This window comes from Bombus fervidus, chromosome 11 (genome assembly GCF_041682495.2).
Source record: "Bombus fervidus isolate BK054 chromosome 11, iyBomFerv1, whole genome shotgun sequence".
NCBI lineage: Eukaryota > Metazoa > Arthropoda > Insecta > Hymenoptera > Apidae > Bombus > Bombus fervidus.
In genome coordinates, this window is record NC_091527.1 from 544,318 (window position 1) to 564,156 (window position 19,839).

Genomic DNA, 19,839 nt, shown 5'->3' on the forward strand with positions numbered 1-19,839 from the left:
ATCGACTCTTGTGTATACCCCTTCGATGTGAGTAATGACTTTCCTACTACTATCAATTTCTATTCCAAGGCGTTTTATTAACATTCCTCTCTTTTTCAGGTTATAATTGTCAATCTTAATATTTATTAATTTTGGTATTCTCATACCTGTAAGTAAGATAGTCTCAATTTTTCCATTGGCCAACTGTGAGTCTGTTGTTGAACATCAATCATTGATCATTATCGTAGCTTCCTTTAGTTTGATTTTAATGTTGTTGACAATTGAGGTTAATCCATCCTTTTGTTTCAGCTGGCCATCGTATGTTCCTGTGGAATTTTTGCATATACATTAATTTTTACAATAATTAATTGTGTGCAAACCTCGTCGATTTACGAGGTAATTTTCGCTTTTAAACCTCTTCCAATATCTTATTTTATTGATTTAAAGTATTTTATATTTAAATAGTAGTTAGAATACATAATGATTCTTTTTTTTTTTCTTTTAGGTTTCCGCTATATTCATCGTTCGACAAGCAGCGATATACTATATACTACTGTGCTACGTTACCTCTTGAAATCGTTTTGATTATTGTCTATTTCGGTTGTGTGCTAGTTTTAACTTGTTCAGGTGTACTATTCGCGGACCTCCTTTCACTTCAATCTTGACGTTTTGATTCTGCAAAATTTCTAACACTTTATGCGGTCCTATGTATTGATCGGAAAACTTTCCTTTGCTAGGTTCCTTTAGTAGGTATACTAGATCTCCAATTTTGAAATTTTGAGGGTTAATTCGTCTATCGTAATATTCTTTTGACTTTAACTTGGATTTCATCAAATTTTCTCTTGCTGTTTGCTGCACGGTGTTGATTTTATCGAACAGGTCTCTGAGATATTCCGCATAAGTTGGTTCCATGTTTTCTTCGATTAGTATTTCGCCAGTGGGTTCTCTGGCCAAATGCCCAAAGACTAATTCGTGCGGAGAGAATTTCGTTTCTTCGTGTACAGAGGTGTTATAGGAAAACATGGCTAATTCCACCCATTCGTCCCAATTTCTGGAATTTTCAATATATAACGTGAGATATTCAATCAACACGTGGTGAGATCTTTCGATCGAACCATTGCTTTGTGGGTGATATGCTGACGTGATGTATTGTTTGATGCGAAATCTCTTTGCTACCTTCTTCATCAGTGAAGATGTAAAATTCGCTCCCTGGTCGGTAAGAATAGCACTCGGTGACCCAAATCGGCAAATAAATCGTTTTATGAAGACGTCCGCTATTTCCGCTGAAGAAATCCCTTCCATCGGAATCCCGATTGAGTATTTAGTCAATAGGTCTTGAATTGTTAATATGTATTCGTTTCCTTTTACTGTCTTTGGTAATGGACCGACGATATCCATACTAATTTTGTCGAAAGCCCTGCCCGGTGTATCGGTGAGTACCATTGGTTGCTTTGTTTTTATTCTAGTTAACTTTTTCAATTGGCATTCTTTACATGTTCTTACGTATTCCTGGATCTCCTTCATATTTTCCCAATAATAATATTGTCGTATTCTTTGATACGTCTTCGTTACTCCTTTATGTCCCGCTACGGATGATTCGTGTTTTTCTCTTATTATGTTATTTCGTATTTCAACGGGTGGTATGGCTACTTCCCCAGTGCAGACGGTGATGGTTATGGTTTTTTCCATAAATATTTCCTTTAATTTCCTGATTGTATGTCGCCAGGGTATCTCTTCTAAATTTCCTTTGCTGATGCTAAAGGATGTTAATTGTTTTTCGTTTATTACGTCCAGTAAGGATTTCAATGAATTTAATAAATTCTCCGGTGTTATTGGAATGTTTTGGTTTTCCTTGATGGGTAGAGATATTATCTGCTTTGCCGAGTCCTGATATAATCTTGCTTTTTCCAGCATCAGGTCTTCATAATGCGGTAGTTTCCCTGCTTCCTTTATTTCGAAGGCTCCTCTGTCCACCGGATTTCCTTTTATGTCGACGAAAATCACCTTGTGATCATTCATTTTCACTATCGAATCTCTTGTCTCTGAGATCTTCAATTCTGCGAGTGTTGTAGGTTCGGTTTACTCTCCTCGTTGTTGCGTTAGTTCAGAATCAGCCATAGAATGTTCTTCCTCATTTGTTATCTCGATGTCTTCTATTTCTTGATCGGCTATTTCCTCGTCTGCGTTTACCTCAATTTCGGCTAGTGCTTGGTCGAAATATTTTACGGGTGTTTCTTCTATGGTGAGATGCTTTCGAGTAGAAGGTTTTCCCTGTTTATCGTAATGCGACAATACGCGTGGCTTAGCCTCGAATATCGGGGAGTCCTCGGTCGAGGTATCCAGTTGAAATCTTTTTAGATGTGGATATCAATCTGGCGAATCTTCTTCTCGCTTCCTGATTGGCAAGCACATCTCTGGCGGATTTCGGGATAATGCATCTGCGTTCGCGTTCGCTCTACCTTCTTTATATTGGATATCAAATTCAAAGTCCGACAATTTCAATTTCCACTTCCAAATTCTTGACGTGGGATCCTTAATGGAATTCATCCATACTAACGGTTGGTGATCGGTTATTATCGTAAACTTTCTACCATACAGGTATGGTCTGAAATGCATCGTACAGTAAACGATTGCCAGACATTCCTTTTCTATGGTAGAGTAGTTTTGTTCTGCGGGGTTTAGTAGTCTAGAGGCATACGCGATTGGCAAATCTTTTCCAATCGGTCCCTGACTCAATACTCCGCCTATTGCGTATCCTGATGCGTCCGTCGTGAGGTTAAAATGTTTGGAAAAATCCGGATATTGTAGAATGGGTTCCGTCGTGAGAGTTGTTTTTAGAGAGTTGAATGCATTTTCTTGAGTTTCCTGCCACTTGAAGGGAATGTCCTTCTTTAACAATTGTGTTAGTGGTTTTGCAACTTTAGAAAAATTGGGTATGAATCTCCGGTAATATCCCGCTAGTCTTAGAAATTGCTTGATGTTTCTTGCTTTCTTTGGTCGTGGAAAATTTAGTACTGCCTCGATTTTCTTTGGATCTGGCTTAACTCCGTTTTCACTGATCACATGTCCCAAATAATTCACTTCATGGCGTAGAAATTCGCATTTATCGGGTTGCAATCGCAATTTGGCTTTTCTTAACTTGTCCATGAGTTGATTGAATTTAATCTCGTGTTCACGGAGGGATTTGGAATAAATCACAATATCGTCCAGGTAGACAAACAGCTCTATTCCTTGCAATCCTGATAGCACTGAATTCATCAAACGTTGAAATGTTGTTGGAGCATTTTTTAATCCAAAGGACATTCTTTTAAATTGAAAGTGTCCGTATGGTGTTGAAAATGCGGTCTTGTGGGCATCCTCTCGTGCCATTCGGATCTGGTGAAAGCCTGACGCCAAGTCAAACGTGGAAAAATATTTTGCACTTCCCAATTGATCTAGTATTTCCGTGATGTTGGGTAGGGGATAAGCATCGCCAATCGTTTTATTGTTAAGCTTTCTATAATCGATAACCAATCTCCATCGTTTATTTCCCTGTGAATCTGGTTTTTTCGGCACAATCCATAACGGAGAATTGTATGGAGATATCGATGGTTCCACGACGTCAGTATACAGTAATTCTTGAATTTGGCGATTTATCTCTTCTTGATGTACTGGTGGATATTGATACTGTTTAGTATTAATTGGTATATTATCCGTTGTAATTATTCTATGTTCCAAAACTTCAGTTGCTTCCAATGTATCTCCTGGAAGATGAAATCTGTCTTGATTCTTCTGTATTAATTCCTCGACGTTTTTTCTCTCTTCTTTATTCAAGTGTTCGAGCCGTAATAATTTGATTATTTTGTCGAGTCTGCTTTCCTTTGATTTCCAGATCACGTTGCACGTCATGCTAGGGAGCGAGGTGGTATTTTCGAATTCTTTGATTACCATAATAGGAGTGGTAAATTCGTAGTCTCTTGATGTGGTATTTATTATCCTTAGGTAACCTCGTCCCTTGTAGTTTTTCACAACTGCGTTACCAAAATAGACCCCCTTAATTGGCTCGATTTTTGGAATAAATCTCTCGTTTATTTCCGGATTCGCAATATTGATCAAACATGGTACCGAACTCCGTTTTGGCACGATAATCTTTACTCTCGTGTCGACGGGAATATAAATGTTTCCCCACTTGATGTGCTTTCGCTCATAATCTAGACGAGCTTTACATCCTGCGAAAAATTCGGATCCTAGGATTCCGTCTTAATCGATCAGCAATGAGTCATCAACTACATGAAAAATAACTGGATGGCCCGCAACCTGTATTACTGTCTGCCCTAGGGTGACCAGGCTCGTTGCCGTGATTCCTCGAACTTCTATCGATTCTTGCTCGTTGATGATTGCTGAAGCGGGTAAGGCAGGTTTCTTGATAATATTAATTTCTGATCCGGAGTCCAGTAATAAACTCGTCTTGGTTTTTAAATCTGGGGAGACTATTCGCGCGGTTGGAGTACATAGAGAATTATTTGACTTTATTGAAATAATCCGGAGAGGTCGTTGTCCGAATCTGAGTCCGACTCTTGGTGATTCTTGTTTGTTTTCTCGTGGATTGTCTTCCCTTTCCGTTGCTGGTTTTCCCTGTTTCCTGATTGTTCCTGTGCATGATTGCGCGATGGTTTTGGCGTATTGTTTGTAGGTTGAGGTATCGGTGTCGGGGGGGGGGGGGGGGTCGTTGTCCGCGTTCCGTTTGCTGGCGAAGGTCTCTGCCTTTTCGTTGCCGCCTGAACTCTTGGGCGATTCGTAGCGTTGCTCCTTCGAGGTTCGCCCCCCCGTTCTCGAAGGAGTTGGTTGGTTTCCCGATTGCCCCGACGCGTAGGGTACTATTATTCCAGCGTCTACTCTGGCTTTAAATTTGTAACAATCTCTTACAAAATGTCCGGGCTTTTTGCAATACTTGCATACTATAAGTTGTCGGCTCGGAGTGTTTGGACGGTTCTGCGACGGCGGTACACATCTTCGATCGTCGTGGTTGTTCCCGGTGTAGTTATTACTAGGAGGGTTAACGTTGTTTCGGTTGTTCCCGGTATAATTGTTATTAGAAGGACGAGCGTTGTTTCGGTTATTCTCGGTGTAATTATTATTAGGGGGACGAACGTTGTTTCGGTTGTTATTACTTGAGGATGTCGGACGTTGGTATCGCATTCTGTCGTTTACTTGTTTTAGTTCCCGCGTTGCTTTTACGGCTTGGCGATACACGTCTTCTAAGGATTGGTATCCCGATAACCTTACTCGTAGATATACTTCGTTCGGGAGCCCCTTGACGAAAGCCTCCCTCGTGTCCCAATCGATCGTATCTTGAACGTCTTGCGATATGGAACCGTACTGACATCTTTCTCCATCAATTATAGCTAATCTGAGGTTTCTGACGCGGTCTATGTAATCTAATATATTTTCTCCTGGTCGTTGGAATACCGTTCCCAACTCTCCCCTGTACTCGTTAACGGCTTTTCCCGGGCCGAACATATCTTTTAATTTATTCCCGAAATCGTTTAAGGTCACTACCTCATTATCCTCTACGGTGAGAAACGCGTGTCCGCGAAGTTTATTCATTAATAGTTTTACCAACTGAGGCTCTTGATGCCTAGGAATCATACTTCACGCTCGCTCGCATGATCTCAAGAATTGGAACACACACGGTCGGTATCCGTCGAACACTGGTACTGATTCAATCGCGTCCTTTAGTTTAATCGGCTGGTAATTATCGGTCAATCTTGTTTCTCGCAGTGTTATCGGTGATGGTACGGGTGTTTCGGTTTCGTTCGTTTGTCTGCTTACGCGCACGTCTTCTTCTAATTTAATTAGTCTTGAGCTTATGTCGGTCAATACACGGAAATTTTCGTCCCACGCTTTCAATTTTTCCGTCAACGCCAAAAGCGTATCTTCGCCTAGCGAATCCCGGGCGATCGACATTTTCCTACTTATTTTTTAGTTGATATTCGTAAGAGCTTTAATCCTCTGTGGAGCGTATCCCACCGCTGCCACCAAAAAAATATTTATATTATTGTTGTTACGTTTTAAACGCGGGGGAGAGTTTTGTCGCTATTGGTTGTGTTTGATAATGATAGGTTTGGAATCTGTAATCGAAGCTCCGATTGTTCGGTAGTTGCTGCCACCAGAAACAGTTTAAGGATTGTTGATGTAGAGTTAACTATAGTCTAATGCTACTGGTAAACCGATTCCACTTCTCGGCTAACCTGCTATGGGCAGGAGTACTAACACGGGAGAGGATTAAAGTGTTTCAAAATAAATAAGTTGATTTCGATTAACAAAATTTATTCAATTGACCGATTTATAACATCACTAGGGATCTAACAATTGCTGTCGTATAATATAGGTGTTCTAGATAAAAAGAATCGCACTCGAATGTTCGGGTATCGGCGAGGTCGAGGGGGAGAAACTAGGCTCCGAGCTTTCGCTGGTTAATCCTAACTTCTCCTTTCGTTTCTTTTCTTCTCCTTTAATTTCGGCAGATAATAGTCTCTTTAATCATCGATCTGCTCGCTTTTTATTGAGGTGACCTCTACCTCTACGATTCTTTCTTGCTTTTGGTATCTAAGAATGGAGTGATCGGGTTTAGTGATCCTCTCTGTGGATAACTAGTGGGGTTTCGTAAGTCTCGCCTAAAGATGAGCAATGATTGCTAACAGCGGGAAGAGAAGAACGAAAACCCGTAAGCGTTTTCAATGATTGAAAACGCCGTAATCAACGCAACGTCTATAATTGTGTCGATCACTAGTTAACACAGCGAATAATCGTTTGGGAGTAATACAGCGAAATGTCGGTATCGTTTCAATGTCTTCGATATCTTCCGTGTTAGATGTATGTTTGGCAGATTCTATCGTCAATTTGATTGTCAAGGAACAACTTTATTTCGGTACTCAATATCGTACAATTCCGAAATTACCAGAGAAGCAAAGTATACGGAAATAGAAATTCTCACCTTGGTTATATGTGCGAAGGCAATAGGTCCTTGATGTACAACTCGTCGTTAGGTCGCACTTTAAAACTTGTTTCAACTTTACAATCAGCGCAATTATTATTTATAGGTTCTTAGTTGACTCGATTGCGATTAAGACTAACTTGTTAGCAATTGATTGGCAACGAATCGACAATGTTTCGATTAATGGATGAACACCCTTAGAGTTATACTCTTGTGGGTGATTTCGATTACGAACTCACGTGTTGGAACTTTTTCGGACTAACTTTTCTAACTGATTTATTAGCGGACTGACAAAACTAATCGCTTGACAATAATTACTGGCTTGACGGATTAACTATAATGACTGGCTTGACGGATTAACAATAATGACTCTCTGACGGACTAACAATAATTACTGGCTTGACGGACTAACGATAATTACTATTTCGACGTTGAAATATCTCCAACGGGAACGAAATTATATTCAGTTTTCGACAAAATCGTCGAATGATCGTGTTTTGCGAGCTACTGGGCTTGTTTCCAAGATGAAAGTGGCATGCACTGTATTCGGCGTGTGATATAGGGTGAATAGGGCGTTTAGACGTCCAAATATCCCCATCGGGAACGAAATTACAGTCAGTATTCGTCAACATCAAAGAATGATCGCGTTTTCCGAGCTGCTGGGCTTGTTTCGATGCTAACAACGGCGTGCACTACATTCGGTGTGTAAAACTGAGAGAAACGAGCGTTTAAACGTCGAAATATCACCAACGGGAAGAAAATTACATTCATTTTTCATCAAAATCGAAGAAAGATCTCGTTTGGCGTGCTAGTGGGATTGTTTCGACGCTGACTGTGGAGTGCACTGCATTCAGGTAGTAAAATCGTGTGCAAAGAACGCTTAAAGGTCGAAATACCTCCAACGGGAAGGAAACTAGACATTTTTCGTCAAAATCCTCGGAAGATCGCGTTTTGCTAGGTACTTGACTTGTTTCGACTCTGAATGCGGCTTGCACTACATTGGGCGTGTAAAACTGAGTGAAAGGAGCGTTTAAACGCCGAAATACCTCCAACGGGAGGGAAATTATAGACATTTTTCGTCAAAATCAAAGAATGATCGCATATTGCGAGCTGCAGGGCTTGTTTCCAAGATGAAAGCAGCGTGCACTGCATTCGGCTAGTAAAGTCGAGTGAAAGGAGCGTTTAAACGTCGAAATATCTCCAACGGGAAGGAAATTACAGTTAGTTTTCGCCAAAATCGTAGAGAGACTGCTTTTATTATTGTTTTCTGGAAAGTGGTGCGAAGTGGATTAACTATTGTTTTGGTATGCGTTCCGGTTTTCTTCAATTATGGTCATGGAGGCGTCTTTGTCTTCGGCATCTACTCCGATTGTAAAGGCATGTAATTTTTTATTCTAAGTTTATTCCTTACTCGTTCCTTGGTTTATTTATTTTCCTCCATCCATTTCCTTGAGTTTTCTTCTATGCGCAAGAGGAGGAAGCAGGCGCAAGCGATGCGGGTGTGAAGGGCCGTGAGCAAGAACGAAAGGAGAAGGTTTTCCTCCTGGTTGGATCACTAGCTGGTCCCGTTTAATAATGTAAATGTGTAATTCATATATTTTATATGTTCCATAATGTGTATATATACGTATGTCTTTATATTCGTTATATTACTAATTGTCCGATTTAGTGATATGAATTTCATATATATATAGTCCATAATGTAATTTCCATAACACACGTATGTAATTCTTCATGTTATTCAGATTGTTAATTAGTCCTAATGATGTAATTTCGTACATAATTCTTCATATTATTTAGATTGCTAGTTAGTCTTAATGATGTAATTTCATATATTTTACTAATATGTAATTTTCGTGTATTTATATTTTCATGTTAGTACGTGTATAATTTTTTGTGTAGTCTCATACATTTGTATGTTGTTAACTAAGTAGAGTATGTATAGAATTTTTTACATAATTAGGTTGTCAGTTAGTCTTAATGATAATATTTTCTATGTAGTTTCATGTATTTATATTTCTCATGTTTGTTAACTAAGTGAAGCACGTATACAATTTTTAAATTGTTAGTTAGTTCTAATGATATAATTTTTATGTAATTTATTTTTCCATGTTTGTTAACTAAGTAAAGTATGTACCCTGTTGTTCCATTTATTTCCTTTTGCTACTACGTCGTATATAATCGGTCTTATTCTCAATTTCTGTCGGTTCGTGGCTCGCGTTATTCGCATGTTCCATACGGTTTATTAATCGGTTTTACTTAACGGTACATATCTTATATTTTATATACGTATATACTTGTTAGCTTACTGATCGGTTTTACTCAATATATTTTCGTGTTTCTAATACAAATATGTTAGTCTATTATACTTAATCTTACTTAATAGTAATTTTGTATTCGAATGTGTCTATACTTTGTTAGTCTTTTATTAAAGTGTTTTGTTTTCGTTATACCGTATGTTCGTTTCGTATATTCGGGTCGCATGTTGTAGTCTTCGCTTCGCGGGACGTGACAATATATATATGTCGGAGATGAAAGGACAACGGGGCCCCCCGTTGGAATTACTTGAAAAACCTCAATACCCATTACACATCGTCTTTACAAGCAGTATATACCGAGCGTCACGGCGAACGTTACTTTGTGCTTCAAAATATATTCTAAGTTTAACAAAGAGTTAGCCCGTGGACCGTGGATTCGTTATATCGAACCTAAGGTCATTGTCATTAGCGTCTAGTTACCGGGTCACTGGTCGATCTTGTACCAGCTATATCTGTGATAATAAACGCTATATTCGAAAGAAATTACGGTCATTTTTCGTCAAAATCGACGAATGATCGCGTTTTGCGAGATGTTAGGCTTGTTTCGGCGATTAATACAGCATGCACTATGTTCAGCTCGTAAAATGCAGCAATTTGGGCGTTTAAACGTCGAAATATCTCCAACGGGAAGGAAATTACGGTCATTTTTCGGCAAAATCGACGAAATATCGCGTTTTGCGGGCAGTTGGGCTTGTTTCGACGTTTCATTCAGCGTGCACTATGTTCTGCGTCTAACATCGGGCAATTTGGGCGTTTAAACGTCGAAATATCTCCAACGGGAAGGAAATTACAGACATATTTCGTTAAAATTAAAGAAAGATCGCGTTTGGTGAGCTACTGGGACAGTTTCAGCACTGAAAGTGGCGTGCACTATATTCGTTTTGTAAAATGGAGTAAGAGAAGCGTTTAAACGTCGAAGTATCTCCAACGGGGAGGAAATTACACTCAGTTTTCATCAAAATGGTCGAAAAATCGCGTTTGGCGAGCTATTGGGATTGTTGCGACGCTGAAAGTGGCGTGCACTGCATTCGGCTAGTAAAATGGGTTGAAAAGAGCGCCTAATGTCACGTCCCGGAATGAAGCAAGAGCTACAGCATGCGAATAGCGCACATACGGTATAACAAAAGCAAAATAATTTAAATAAACTAACAATATATAGGTATTCACATAAAATATAGAAATCGACGTTATTAACCATATCGAAAGTATTAACATCCATTCAAGAATTCGTATTTATCATTAATTCTAGAATTGATTCTTTACAAAATTCCTAACTCGCGAACTAACATTTTGTAGTAAATTATAATATTCGGTATACTATCCACGATTTACGAAATATTGATCTTCCTTTATACTGCAATATGCAACATGATTTTCCATGGTAAAGTGACCAGCGACCCGGTAACTAGACGTTAATGACAATGACCTTAGGTTCGATATAACGAATCCACGGTCCACGGGCTAACTCTTTGTTAAACTTAGAATATATTTTGAAGCACAAAGTAACGTTCGCCGTGACGCTCGGTATATACTGCTTGTAAAGACGATGTGTAATGGGTATTGAGGTTTTTCAAGTAATTCCAACGGGGGGCCCCGTTGTCCTTTCATCTCCGACATATATATATTGTCACGTCCCGCGAAGCGAAGACTACAACATGCGACCCGAATATACGAAACGAACATACGGTATAACGAAAACAAAACACTTTAATAAAAGACTAACAAAGTATAGACACATTCGAATACAAAATTACTATTAAGTAAGATTAAGTATAATAGACTAACATATTTGTATTAGAAACACGAAAATATATTGAGTAAAACCGATCAGTAAGCTAACAAGTATATACGTATATAAAATATAAGATATGTACCGTTAAGTAAAACCGATTAATAAACCGTATGGAACATGCGAATAACGCGAGCCACGAACCGACAGAAATTGAGAATAAGACCGATTATATACGACGTAGTAGCAAAAGAAAATAAATGGAACAACAGGGTACATACTTTACTTAGTTAACAAACATGGAAAAATAAATTACATAAAAATTATATCATTAGAACTAACTAACAATTTAAAAATTGTATACGTGCTTCACTTAGTTAACAAACATGAGAAATATAAATACATGAAACTACATAGAAAATATTATCATTAAGACTAACTGACAACCTAATTATGTAAAAAATTCTATACATACTCTACTTAGTTAACAACATACAAATGTATGAGACTACACAAAAAATTATACACGTACTAACATGAAAATATAAATACACGAAAATTACATATTAGTAAAATATATGAAATTACATCATTAAGACTAACTAGCAATCTAAATAATATGAAGAATTATGTACGAAATTACATCATTAGGACTAATTAACAATCTGAATAACATGAAGAATTACATACGTGTGTTATGGAAATTACATTATGGACTATATATATATGAAATTCATATCACTAAATCGGACAATTAGTAATATAACGAATATAAAGACATACGTATATATACACATTATGGAACATATAAAATATATGAATTACACATTTACATTATTAAACGGGACCAGCTAGTGATCCAACCAGGAGGAAAACCTTCTCCTTTCGTTCTTGCTCACGGCCCTTCACACCCGCATCGCTTGCGCCTGCTTCCTCCTCTTGCGCATAGAAGAAAACTCAAGGAAATGGATGGAGGAAAATAAATAAACCAAGGAACGAGTAAGGAATAAACTTAGAATAAAAAATTACATGCCTTTACAATCGGAGTAGATGCCGAAGACAAAGACGCCTCCATGACCATAATTGAAGAAAACCGGAACGCATACCAAAACAATAGTTAATCCACTTCGCACCACTTTCCAGAAAACAATAATAAAAGCAGTCTCTCTACGATTTTGGCGAAAACTAACTGTAATTTCCTTCCCGTTGGAGATATTTCGACGTTTAAACGCTCCTTTCACTCGACTTTACTAGCCGAATGCAGTGCACGCTGCTTTCATCTTGGAAACAAGCCCTGCAGCTCGCAATATGCGATCATTCTTTGATTTTGACGAAAAATGTCTATAATTTCCCTCCCGTTGGAGGTATTTCGGCGTTTAAACGCTCCTTTCACTCAGTTTTACACGCCCAATGTAGTGCAAGCCGCATTCAGAGTCGAAACAAGCCAAGTACCTAGCAAAACGCGATCTTCCGAGGATTTTGACGAAAAATGTCTAGTTTCCTTCCCGTTGGAGGTATTTCGACCTTTAAGCGTTCTTTGCACACGATTTTACTACCTGAATGCAGTGCACTCCACAGTCAGCGTCGAAACAATCCCACTAGCACGCCAAACGAGATCTTTCTTCGATTTTGATGAAAAATGAATGTAATTTTCTTCCCGTTGGTGATATTTCGACGTTTAAACGCTCGTTTCTCTCAGTTTTACACACCGAATGTAGTGCACGCCGTTGTTAGCATCGAAACAAGCCCAGCAGCTCGGAAAACGCGATCATTCTTTGATGTTGACGAATACTGACTGTAATTTCGTTCCCGATGGGGATATTTGGACGTCTAAACGCCCTATTCACCCTATATCACACGCCGAATACAGTGCATGCCACTTTCATCTTGGAAACAAGCCCAGTAGCTCGCAAAACACGATCATTCGACGATTTTGTCGAAAACTGAATATAATTTCGTTCCCGTTGGAGATATTTCGACGTCGAAACGCCATTTTCACTCCATTTTACTCGCCGAATGTAGTGCACGCCACATTCAGCGTTGTAACAAACTCTGCAGCTTCCAAAACGCGATCCTACGTCGATTTTGACGAATACTGAATGTAATTTCGTTCCCGGTGGGGATATTTCGATGTCTAAACGCCCTATTCACTCCATTTCACACGCCGAATATAGTGCACACCACTTTCAGCGTCGAAATAAGCCCAGCAGTGCGCAAAGCCCGATCCTTCGTCGATTTTGACGTAAACTGAATATAATTTCGTTCCTGTTTGTGATCTTTCGACGTTTAAACGCTATTTTCACTCTATATTGCAAGCCGAATACATGCTCTTTTTCTTCCCTTCCGGTTTATGATATTTTGCCATTTAGGCGCTGTTTTGCACCCTATTTTTCACGCCCAATGTTGTGCACGTCCGTTTTAGCATCGTATCATGCCAACTCTGCGCAAAGTGCAATCGTCTCAAGATTTTATCGTAAACTAGCAGTTATTTCGCTCCTGTATAAGATGTTTTGACGTTTGAAAGCTGCATTCACTCTAGTTGAGACACCGAATGTCTCGCACGCCTGTTTTGATTTTGAAGCAAGCGCAGCACCGCAAAGAATGCAAACAGTTGAAGAATTTGGCCCGAATTTGGCTGCTTTCCCGCTCCTGTTTGGTACATTTTGACAATTGAAAGCTGGTTTCACTCCATTTAACAGGCCAAATGTCGCACGCGCCTGTTATATTATCGAAGCAAGTGCAGCACCCTCACAGAATGAAATCTTTTGTGAAATTGGTCGAGATTTGCTGTTAATTCGATCTTGTTTGGCGAGCTGTGGGGTAGAAACTATGGAAATGTTTACTATCGAGTGCCGCTACAGCCATTTCTATTTAAGGAAAACTATACAATTACTCTATACCTCTATTAGGTAAACACGTTCATCCCGAGACCGCGGCTACGTTCGGCGACTAGTTGTCGCATCAAGCCCAAGTGCATCGTCGCAGCTCTCAGACAAATATAATCGGATTGTTTAATATTAAATTGTTGCGAGTTTTCCTAAGAATTCCAAGGAGAAGGCCCGGTGTCCTTTCATCTCCAACACGGCCATCCTGACTAGCACACGTCCTCTGGTGTATCTAGAATATTGTGTTTTCCTAACATTAGACTCGATATAATTGACGTTACTTACAATTTTAACGAAATGTCCAAATAAGCCAAGGGTCAAGTTCAATAACAAAAACTTTGATTGAGTGTTCAATGGCAGAAGAAAATAATGATCAGTGGCATTCTAATTAGTACTCAAAGTGCTAGTTGCGTCCTGTGGATTACCAGTCCGATCGTAATGACATGATGGGCCATTCTCGATTTCGCACGCAAATGAATCTCATTTTTCTAGATTGCACGACTACACAGAGCTTCGTTCCACGGTCTTACTGAACTTTGTTACATTGTTGCCCTAAACGCATGTGAATTGCATCACAAGGTCTTACTGATCTTTGTTACATTGTTGCTCCAAACGCATGTGAATTGCATCACAAGGTCTTACTGAGCTTTGTTACATTGTCGCCCCAAACGCATTTGAGTCGCATCACAAGGTCTTATTGAGCTTCGTTACATTGTCGTGATAATAGTGCTAATGATCCTCTGAGATCGGGGTACTCATATCGTCAAGATCGCCGACCTCGCCATCACTACAGACATCCAATTCAGCAGGAATACAACTATCGGGCATTTTCCTTAATCTATCGTGACTGTATTTGTATGATCGTTTACCATCTAATGTTTTTAAAGTATACCTATCTCCGTCCAAAATCTCTGTTATTACAAATGGATCCTTAAATTTTGAATATAATTTAGTTTCATTTCTTTTCTCGTTTTCGCGTAATAAAAAATTACCAAGATTGAATCTAACTACTTTAACTTTCGTCTTGTCGAATCTATCTTTATCACACTTAGAGCTGATCTCTATATTCTGTATAGCCTGATGTCCTACATCGAAGATACCTACTTCTCTTTCTTCAATATTTTTGGATAGCAATAAAGCGTAGAGTCTTGCTGTTTTACCGATTAGTAATTCTAACGGACTTGATTTCGTCACACGATTGGTAGTGCAATTCAAAGCCAATTGTATCTCGCCATTCCTTCTAACCAATAATACTCGTACAGCTTCTCAAGCGTTTTATCCCAACCTAAGTGCATAATTGACTGGTGCACATGATTAATAACGGACCACCTAAAACCTCTGGAGAAAATGGGCAAACAGAGAGTCCTACCTTTTCTCTGTATTTTACAATAAAGGGTACCGGATCGTAATTCATATGTGTTTGTGATATCTTCGGCGAGCTCATCGTCTTGTAATTTATTAACGATTTCTGAAATTTAAGGATCGCGACGTTGTTCCGTTAATAGCCAATCTTCTGAAATTTCAGCCAGATTAATTTCCTTTTCTTTGACTTGTTAATTATACCATGGTCAATGTCTATGGGGTTTCGCGAAAGAAATCTACGTGAGCCATTCATTTACCTTTTTTTACATTTATTTTTTATTATTTTTACCTCGATACATTTTTTTTTTTTTATTGACTGTTTAAATTTTTACAATTTGTCCAGAAGGACATTTGGTAAGATATTATAGCTTAAAGAATAAAAATATAGCATGTGGATGGTTACCCCCAGCGGGGTTCCATCTTCCAGGTTGCCTATTGCATCTCTATTGCGAGGTCTGCGGGATGCTTCCTCTTCAGTCTTCTTTCTATTACGGTTTTGTTTGTTTCAGCAACCAGCTGGTTTGGGTGTGCTGCAAGTCTTTCTTTGTACTTTTTTGCGTATCTAGCGATTTTCTCTTTGACTGTTGGAATTTTTAGATCTTTTCGTAGGTCTTCATTTCTGACGTACCATGGAGCGTTAACTATTGTCCTTAAAATTTTTGCTTGCTCTATTTCTATTTTGCTTATGTGACTCATTGCTGCCGTCCCCCATAGTGGGACTCCGTATGTCCAGATTGGTTTGATTATTGTTTTGTATATATTTAGTTTATTCATTATGCTTAATTTAGATTTTCTATTGATTAACCAGTACATCTGCTCCCTTTTTGCACTTATTCTGTTTATTATTGATTTTATATGGTGGTTCCATGTAAGGTGTGTGTCTAAATGTATTCCTAGATATTTGACTTGCTTTGTTTGTACTATGTGGACGCCGTTCAGTTGGATATCTGGTGTTTTTCATTTTCTAAGTGTAAATGTTATGTGGTTGCACTTGCTGGTGTTCGCTCTTATTTGTTTGTTTTGCAGCCATTTTTCTATTTTTGTAATGTGTTCTTGTAGTAGTGCGGCGGCCGTTTCTGGATTTGCATGCCTCACTAGTATGGCCGTATCGTCCGCGAACGTCAGTGTTTTGCTGTTGAGAGTTGTTGGTATGTCTGCCGTGTATAGTGTGTATAATATTGGTCCTAAGACGCTTCCTTGCGGTACTCCTGCCTTGATATCCTTAATTTCAGAGTATGCATCATTTATTTTTACTACAAAGGTTCTGTTGTTTAAGTAAGATTTGAGTAGTTTGTAGATTTGTTCTGGAAATTGCTTTTTGATTGTTTGAAGAAGTTTTTCATGGTTAACTTTGTTGAATGCTTTTTCGATATCCATAAAGAGTGCTGTGCAGTATTGTTTTGTTTCAAGCGACTGTAAGATTTCATTGACGAGTCTATGCATTTGTTCTATTGTGGAGTGTTTATTCCTGAATCCAAATTGATGGTTCGGTATTAGTTTTTCTTTTTCTATTGTTGGTTTTAAGCGGTTATATATTATTTTCTCTAATAATTTGGAAAACGCAGGTAGTAATGATATCGGCCTGTAGAATGCAGTTAGATGTGGGTTTTTGTTTGGTTTGGGTAACATTAACTGTATTCTTAGAATTGCGTTAAATATTATCGTTGTTAGTCTTATTGCCTTTGGGGGAAGGTTTTTTAAGATTTTCCCATTGATCAATTCAAATCCTGGTGCTTTACTTGTCTTTGTTGCCTCAATTAAGTTTGTAACTTCTTGCGCTGTTGTGCTGAGTATGGTGCAGCGTTTATCAGTTGTGTTGCTGGCATTTTCCACTTCTTCATTTGTTTGCCATCCAGGGATGCTGTTATTAATTTCATACGGCGAAAATATATTTTGTAGGTGCTTTGAGAATTCTTCTGCCTGTTCTTCGTTGGTTCTGGCCCATGTGTTGTCCATTTTTCTGATTGCTGGGATTGTTTTTATTGTTTTCTTAATTTTGTTAGTGACTTTCCATAGGGAGTAGTCGGTATTCTCATGCGCGGATAGTGATTCGATGAATTTTGAGAATTCGTTATTATGATGTTCCTTTATTTTATTCTTTAGTTCCTTTGCAAGTTTATTTAGGTTTTTCTTGTTTTCTCGTGTTCTCTGTTTTTGCCATTTTGCTTTCGCTTTTCTTTTTTCCCTGATTTTGTCGAGGATGTCCTGCGGAATAATTTTTGATTGCCTGCTATTTGTTTCATAGGTGGTGGTTGCCCACGCTGCTTCCTGTATTATTTCTGTCAAAGTTGCTACTGCCTGCTCAATGTGTTCAGGTGTTTTCAACGGGATATTGCAGTTGATTTTGTTTTCGATCAGCTCTTTGAAAGTTTGCCAGTTGGTGGTTTTATTGCAAAGCGACTCTGACTTGTTATAAAGTAGTGGTTTGCTTGTGTATTCTATTATAATTGGTGTATGGTCGGAGTTAAGCTCGAGGCTGGTTGCTATTTTTAATTTGCTTACATTTAGCCCTTTTGTTACTGCAAAATCCAACAGGTCAGGTATTTTATTGGGGTCTGTCGGCCAGTACGTTGGTTTTCCTGTAGATAGTACGTTGAGGTTGCTGCTTCTAATGTATTTTTCCAATGTTCCACCTCTCGGCGTGCTAATTCTCGAACCCCATAATGTGTGCTTTGCATTAAAGTCTCCTGCCGCTATATATTTGTCGCCTAAGGATTGGAAGTACTCTTCCCATTTTTTAAGTGTCATTTTGTGTCTCGGAGGTACATATACTGCTGACATCTGGAAGTAATTGTCATTGGTTTGTATTGTGACAGTGGTTGCTTGTAGGTGTTCTTGATTTGTTTGACTATGTAAGTGATGCTTGATGTAATTTTTTATTATTACTGCAGTTCCTCCATGTGCTTTACCTGAGGGATGTTTGGTATCGTATATGGTGTAGTACGGTATTTTCATGTAGTTTTTTAGGGTGAAATGTGTTTCTGAGACAAGTAGTATATCAATATTATTTTTATACAAAAATATTTTAGTTTCGTGGGCTCGCTGTTGCAAGCCATTGGAGTTCCAGACTGCTATTTTCAAAATGTCCATCTCTATTTTTTACTTAGCAAGTTAGTGAGTAGTTGTAACATGATTGTTGTTTGTTGTGCTTGTTGTCTTAGTATTGTGTTTAGATCACTTACCATTTTTCCTAACATTTCCATACCTTTAATGGATTGTTTGAGCATTTCTTTGATGTCTGTAACGTCTTCGATGTTATTGTTTTCATTCTGATTGATTGCAAGCGTTGGTTTGCTAATGTTTTTAGTTACTTGTGCGTAGCTTCGTTTACCTTGGGGATCTATGTTTCTGCTTATAGCGTTTAGTTCGTGTTGTGCTTTCAATGTTGTTTCGTTATCCGTTATACTTTGTTGTGGTTGATGGTCATTGTGTGATCTGTTGCGAAGTGGAGGAAACAGTTTACGTTGTATTTGTTTCCTTATTTCACATCCTTTGTAGCTGGCTGGGTGGTTTCCGTTACAATTATAGCATTTAACTTCTATTTTTCCTGTGCATGGGCAGTGTATTGTTAGGTGATTTTTTGCACATTTAACACATGCCGGGCTTCTGTTGCAATAATTTTTTGTGTCCGTATTAGTGACACCGCATGCATTGTGGTATATCTTTTTTGTAGCGTGGTGGTTCCACTGTTACAATTGTATTTAGTATTTTTTTGATTTCATAGATTTCCTTGTTATTGGTTCTGGGTTCCAGTTCTATTAAGAATAATGGTAATGGTTGTTTCGTATCGTATCTTGTCATATTGTTTATTGCTCTTGTTTCATGGCCAATTTTTTCTAATTCTTCACTTAATTTTTTCGTGTTAGTTTTTGGATGTAAATCTCTTATAACTATTTTATAACTCCTTTCCGTTTTGAGTTGGTACGTGTGGTAAAAAACCTTTTTTTCCTTTAGTTCCTTTATCACTTTCCTATAAACTTCTGGGGTGTTTGTTTGAATTTTTACTTGTTCTAATTTTGTTTGTTTTATTGTGTAGTTATCCTTCCCGACTATATTGTTTAGTAGATCAATAAGCGGGTCTATTATTTGGGCCTCAACAAATATTGGTGATGGTTTTGATATGTAAGGTGATTTAGTTGTGGTTTTGCTTGTCGGGTCATTGTCTATTTCTTCCGTTAATGAGCTGAAGGAGTTTCTTAAAGGCAATTCTTGCAGCCATCGCTGCTTTTCTGTATCTGTGTTTCCTGCAGCACTTGTGCCTGGAATTATTTTACGTTTTTTGCTAGTCTTTGCTAGCTTCCAGTTTTCGTCCTGGTAACTTCTTTCGTTATCGTGTCTGCACTCCTGCCTTCACTGCTCTTCCATTTCTTCTGTTTCCATATCGTTTTGGTTGTTACTATTTTGCTGTTGTTGCTTTAAGCCTGATAAATCTAACGACCCTTTTATATAATATTTTTCTCCTTTGGTTGCAATCTTGATTGTATATATCTGCTGCTGCATTGTTTGTCACTATCACTATTCGTAGCACTTCTCTGAATCACTTGACTGGAGCACACGTTTGCTTACACACATCTGTTCACCTCGGTTGCC

The 19,839-nt window shown here is 38.5% G+C and overlaps 1 protein-coding gene across 1 annotated transcript in view; it reads left to right on the top strand.

The window, feature by feature from the left end:
- Window positions 1-10,736, top strand: part of LOC139992540 (mitogen-activated protein kinase kinase kinase 7) — a 207,495-nt gene extending 196,759 nt beyond the window's left edge. Inside the window, exon 10 of the transcript XR_012453398.1 lies at window positions 10,725-10,736. The gene's annotated coding sequence lies outside the window, so the exon portion shown is untranslated. The remainder of the gene's footprint in view (window positions 1-10,724) is intronic.
- The last annotated feature ends 9,103 nt before the right edge of the window (window positions 10,737-19,839 follow it).